At 34.3% G+C, this 6,497-nt stretch overlaps 1 long non-coding RNA gene across 1 annotated transcript; it reads left to right on the top strand.

Moving 5' to 3' along the window:
- Positions 1-444: 444 nt before the first annotated feature.
- Positions 445-3,307, top strand: LOC127143799 (uncharacterized). Its single transcript, XR_007822663.1, has 4 exons — positions 445-732; positions 1,143-1,337; positions 2,233-2,307; positions 3,231-3,307. It is a non-coding gene; the product is annotated as an uncharacterized LOC127143799 (long non-coding RNA).
- Positions 3,308-6,497: the final 3,190 nt, after the last annotated feature.

Below are 6,497 nucleotides of genomic sequence, written 5' to 3' on the forward strand. Positions count from 1 at the left end.
TCTTATTCATGTTAGGAGCAAAGAATTTGCTAAGCAGATTTTCCACTTAAAAAAGTCTTGAGGAAGCTGAATTCATATTCATTTGATCCACTAAGAGGAGCAACTCTAGATCTCATTAAGAACAAAGCAAGAATAGCCAGCTGGAACTACGTACCAACCTTTCCTCTTTCTTTGCTGCATCTGATATTACCGGTCCCATGGGTCCTATTCCAAGTATCGAGCTCGGTAGCCACTAGAAGAAATTTGACCTTTAATGTCGCAAAAAAAAATAAAAACGGAGCTTTAATGTCGGTTTTCAAAAGGCGGATGTTTAATGTCGATTTTAAACCGACATTAAAGAGTGAGCTTTAATGTCGGTTTAAAACCGACATTAAACATCCTCTTTTTGAAAAGCGACATTAAAGCTCATTTTTATTTTTTTAATTTTTTTCAATCTTTTAATTTTGTAAAAAATTAATGGTTTCTCTCTCTTACTTTACTCTTTTCTCTCCAAGCCACACAAGCCCTCTCAAATTCTTTCCTTCTCCTCAATCTCATCTCACTTTCTTCCCTCTCTTCTCCAAAGAGCCACCGCCGCCACCACCACCACTAGAAGAAATCTCTCGTGTCCAACCCATGCCTAGTCGTCATATAACCCACCACCGTCGTCCCTCGTGCCCAGCCCGTACCTTGTCATCGTCGAACAGTCCGTCGACCTCCGTTGTGCTTGCCACCACCGTCAAAACATAAATGGTGAGTCAATGGTCTTTTGGAGTTTTGGTAAATATAATGTACTTATAAGACACTCAACTTTCTTTTTTATCGTTTTTTTTTAGTTTAAAGTTTCCATCACGTTGTTTCTTGTTGCTTATAATGGAAGGATTGTTGTTGTCTTTTTTTTTTTTGCATTTTCTCTTGGATTCTATATCTATTCATTTTTGGCATTATTCTTGATGGTTTTTTGAAATGAAAAACTGAAGATATCATTTCTTATATCATTTAGTTTTTTTGTTGCAAAGAATGATGAAAGGAGAAATTTGTTTAACCAAGTCAAATTACCTAAAATGTTGTTCTTGGTTTATCCCTATGCTTTTTTAGTCTTGTGAACTAAGGAAGTAATGAATTTCTGTTGTTGTGCATTATGTTTGTCGATAAATTTGCAGCCCAAAAATCCAGCACTTTTAGGGTTAAATGAGAGACGTGGAATTCGTGTGAAGTTAAAGGCTTTGAAGGCCAAATAGGGATGGGGATTTCTTCCATTCAATCAAGTTTTTGATACAATGTTACACGAGTTTTTCCATAATCTTCATGGTCCTCACAATGCCAATCTCTACGAGCTTTAAGATGAGCTTTCAAAGGTGTATCATTTATGTTTGTTTTGTTTTCCTAATCCAATATGATTTTGTAATAAATATCTGAAAGAAACACAAAGATTGATATTCATGTGTTGTCATAGGATCATGGTTAACTTATTTGCAACCTTTCATTTATTAGCCTTTGATAAGTGATGATGCATTTGATTGATTAAACTCTTTACCATGGTTTGCCACCTGAAATAATTTGTTAGTAATTTATTGTATTGCTTGGTAGATGATAGTTCATTGTTATAAATCCCAAATCTCTAATTCAACTGATTAGCATTAGGAATTGTCTAATTTTATTAGATTGTTGTTCTTTATACAGTAAGCTTATGAGAACTGAATGTGGCATCATGCAATTAATTTCAGCAGTCACACATAAATGTAGAGTGAATTAATATAATTCTCTGCACATTGTTTGTTCTTCATTTAACTCCTAAAATGATTGAATGTTCCATGCAATGTCTTATTTATGTTATATATGTGTTAATTCATAAGTTTCCTTTTGTGTATAGTTTTGCTCTTCACGTGAAGTTTTAGACTTCAAGCTTCTGCAAATGGAGATGGTTATTCATAGATTTTAACAAACCTAGCCATTTTGCACCAAGCTAAATAAGCAAGCCATTTCAATAAATTTTTAACTTTTTTGTTGCACCAGTAAGAAGAAATCTTTCAATTTTTTGAGTTTACATTGGGTATGTAGATTCTTTTGTATGGTGTTGAAGTGGTGCTGATTTTCATTTTTCCTGAGTAATTTCTTTCCTCATTTGGAGATTTAATGCTTTAATTGTTGTAGGAATATGAAACTCTAATTTGTGCACTTTTCATTTTCCATTTTGATTAGCATTCTAGTTTTTCTTTTTGTATTTTCACTTTTTTGTGTTTTGTGTGAAAGAGCTTTCCAGGAAATTCTTCCTTCAGGCCTCACTTCAGTTTCAAAACTACCTCCTATCTTCGATGGAATAACAAGGTTGGTTGGTTCAATTTTCCTCTTTAAATATAATCTTCTAGCACTTGCTCGAATGTTAATCTAATATGTGATTTTCAACAAGTTGTAAATTCCAAAAAAAAAAAAAAAAAAACCCTAACTAAGTACTCTCATAAAGAGTCAGAAAAAAAAGTCATCTATATATATAACTAAAACAGCAAACGATTAAAGCAAATTAAACTAAGTAATATACATCTAACACAAACCTAACTTTATTGATAAAGTATTTATTTCATGAAACTATATGAAATCAATATTTTCCTGAGGGAATGACAGTTTACTGGTCCACTTGATACTAACTACCAATTTTGTTTTTATTTTTCTTTTCTGAAAAGAAAAAACAAAAACCAAGCTACAAAAGCATTAGCTAACAACTCTTAAATCAAATGTCAGTTTGTGGTAGGTATTTCAACCAAATTTGTTCTTATAAACAATTTTTTTCATGGTGTATAACAAAATTTGATGTGATAACAATGATTAGCATTCATCCCTCAACTTGCATTAAACATCTTACATCATCCCCTTTCTTGAAAGGAAAAGAACTATCCATCCATGTAGTACATATCTAAAGTTATGTAAAGTTTAGAAAGTCATCCATTTAATAGCTTGGTTTCGTAAGAGTTACGGATAGAGGAATGAAACTCAAATGATTTGTTTTGAGTTGATTCCAACCAGCCCCCATTTTTACATTTGACACAAAAGTTTTGTTTTACCTTGACATCACTAAAGAAAACCTCTCACCTTTTTCTAACCAAAAGACATTTTCCCTATGAAGTACTTTTATAAGGAAGGATGTCATTTTGCTTTTTGAATGTTTTTTTTTGTTGAGAGACATATGTAGTAAAAATGTTCGATTTTTCAAGTTCTTCACTATTGGGAGTTAGCTTTATTTATCTCTTTTACAGTGCTGGAAATGTAGATTCAATTGTTGGCTAATCTTAATCTAAAAGAAACTCCTCAACTTGTGGAACTGGTGGATGACAGCAAGGTGATTTTTTTTGGTTTAATGTCTTCATGATAAGTGTTGATTTGTTCGGCTGTAACCTTTTTGAAGCTATTATCATAGGATAATTTATTTGAAACAATTCTTACAAATATTATCAATAACTTGGTAGGAAGTGAAAGAACTCATAGGGCTAGCACTAGAGAAAGTCTTACTCAAATGGATGAATTTTCATTTGGAAAAAGCTGGCTATTAGAAACAAGTTACAAACTTTTCATCATATGTGAAGGTTAGCTCACTAATTGTATATATTGCACATAATACTTTATAACTTATTCATGCACATAATACTTTCCAAGCATCAGATGTGTATGATTTATTATCGTGAACATAGGGAAGGTTAGCTCTAACCATTGAAATATTTAGTGCATTGAAGTTGCTAAGATGTCACATTTTTTTTCGAAGTTGCCTTAGAATTCTAAAGATTAAATGGTTTATTTTGATACTGCTTGTAGAATGATTAAAGTCATATCAGATTGAAATCTAAGCAATTGTGTAGATAGCCAGGCGATCGTTGAAGGTTGAAGACTGAGAAGACGTTTAGGATTGCTTATAGTCTTGTATTAGGATCTTGTTTCATGCATGTACTGCTATACATAGAATGTATATATAAATACAATATTAAGATTGTATTTTGTGTATACAAATGTAAAAGAAAAATATTATGGTTTCTAAAATAATATTAATTTTATTGATTTGTTAGACTGAGAAAAAATTATTTATCTACATGGACCCAATGTCGATTTATAAAAAATGGACAATAATACAACAATTAAATAAAAATAAATTTATAAAAATGGATAAAAAAAGGCTTTAATGTCGGTTTTAAACTTATTGTTGGCCTCTTTAATGTCGGTTTTAAAATGACATCAAAGCCCAACCGATATTAAAGGGCTTCAATAACACCATCAAAGATGTCGGTTTATAACCGACATTGAAGGTCTTTAATGTCGGTTTATAAACGACATTAAAGGCCTCTTTAATGTCGGTTATAAACTGACATTAAACCCAACCGACATTAAAGGCCTTTAATAACGCTCGCAAAGATGTCGGTTGCCAAGTGATATTAAAGACCTTTAATGTCGATTTTAAATTGACACTAAAGGCTAAATTTCTTCTAGTGAACCTGCCTCTTGTCCTTATCCCTGTCTACTTCAAATTAGAGAAAGGTCTGAGCTTCTCGTAATGAAAAAAAGTCATCGACACAGAAAGAGAGCTTCAAAAAAGATGTCCAGTAAGAGATGTTGACAGCAAGCCAAGCTACTCATGCTAAGCAGCTAACTTTGAGACAACCTATGGTGTGGGAAAACTTTGAGCTAGAACTAATGGATTAGCATCAAGGGATTGATTTGACCTCTCAAAAGATGAATAAGAAGAAATTCTAGATTCGTAAACGAGAGTGTGCCACTGAAAGCAGAATGACCTCTTCTCATGCCCCTCCTTGAAAAAAGGTCTAAGCGAAGAGGTTAGAAAGCATTCTCTCCTGGACACTTGTCTACTTCTTTCCCCTTAAACATAATATCAGAGTTCTGGTTATCGACTTTTTCGATCTAGAAAGGCACCCTTCAACGTATTTACAGGATCTCGGGCCAAGCCAGAACTCAAAAGAGAAAAATCATTCAAAGAATTGCTCTTGCAGATTTTCAAAGCAAAGAAAGAGATGAGGCTGAGACTCAAGTCAATCATAAAAAGGGCTGGAAGATTGATTTCTGTCTGGGATGATTTAGTCAGGTTAAAGGATGAAGAAGAGGCATATTAAGGTTTAGTATTTAACTCTGGGGACTAGGTGATTTATTCTCTGGGTACTTTTTCTTTCATCCTTGACACCCTCTCTTCCCCTCCCTTCTTCTCCCTTCCTCTTCTCCCTGTTCTACTGTCCCAAACAAGGCCTATGCCTATGTTCGAATCGCAAAGTGGTAGCGCATTAATTTTTGGTACTGACATGCAAAGGTGATATCCTTTAACTCTAGATTATGATGACTCGATCTTTCTGTCAAGAAGGAGAACCATATTCATCCTAGCTTGTAGCAAGCCTCTGACTTACTTTGCTAAGATCAGATCTGGAAGAGGGAAGAAAGCAATCCCTTCCAATTATTAGTCTGAGTCTTTTCAATTTCAGTCTCCTTCTCTTCGGAATTACTTATTATAGCTTTAGTGAAAGAGAAATGATGAAATGAGTCTGGGTCAGGTTGTAGCAAGCCTCTGACCTACTTTGCTATGGTGAGAGATTCATTCATGTAGGAAGAGAAAGAAATATTAATAGAAGTAGACATAATTAAGGAAATCGATCCTCATCGGCGAATCTATAAGACATGCCATACTTCCTCACCTGGGACAGGAGATTGGCTTTGCTCAACTAGCCATTGTATTAGTAGGAACCTCGCTTGGTAGTAGCTCTTTCAAACGATTAGTCTTTCTTATGCCATTGGCCTTAGCCTTTTTGCTTGTTCATGAATGGGAGTAGTAGTTTCGGGGGTATCTCACAGAGGTTACTTACCAAAAAATGCACTTCACGATTGCGAAAGTAATATACAAGTGGTTCTCTTGGGTTTCTCAAGCTCTTCTTCTCTTCTAGTAGAGAAAGCATCATGATTTCTTATCTTATCCTCTTTCATTCGCAGGATCATAAAAACCTTGCGAGATTGCGAAAGTAATAAAAAGATAGTGAATATAAGTCCTTTATAATCTTGGCTTTGTGAATATGATTTTCTCTATCTTCTGATCTCTCTTTCCTTGTTCATTGACTATCTTCTCTTTCTCTTGAATATGAAAATCAAGCCTAGGGCTCAACTGAATCAATGAATAAAGGTTTGAGTCAAACTCGAATTAGGAAGAGTGCCCTTGAACTAGAGATGATGGAAAAAACATCAAGGGACATGCTGTAGTGGAATAATAAGGATCATGCTTTACTCTATATGCATCTAAACGATTTAGAAGTTGACATGCATGTGCTATGCGATGGACCCAAACGAAGATCATAAGAGGTAAACAATGAACTTACCTTTTATAGTTTTGAACTTCTTCCTCGATCCAAAGCTTCTTCTTTGCCTGAATATCACGAGCAAGGACAACCACTAAGTTGACCTACTAACCGCAGGACCAAGAACGGAGTTGTGGGACTTGGTTTTTGTGAAGTAAAACTTAGAGAGAAAGGAAGGAGGTGTATCGT

This window comes from Cucumis melo, chromosome 7, assembly GCF_025177605.1.
Source record: "Cucumis melo cultivar AY chromosome 7, USDA_Cmelo_AY_1.0, whole genome shotgun sequence".
In the NCBI taxonomy this organism is placed as follows: Eukaryota; Viridiplantae; Streptophyta; class Magnoliopsida; order Cucurbitales; family Cucurbitaceae; genus Cucumis; species Cucumis melo.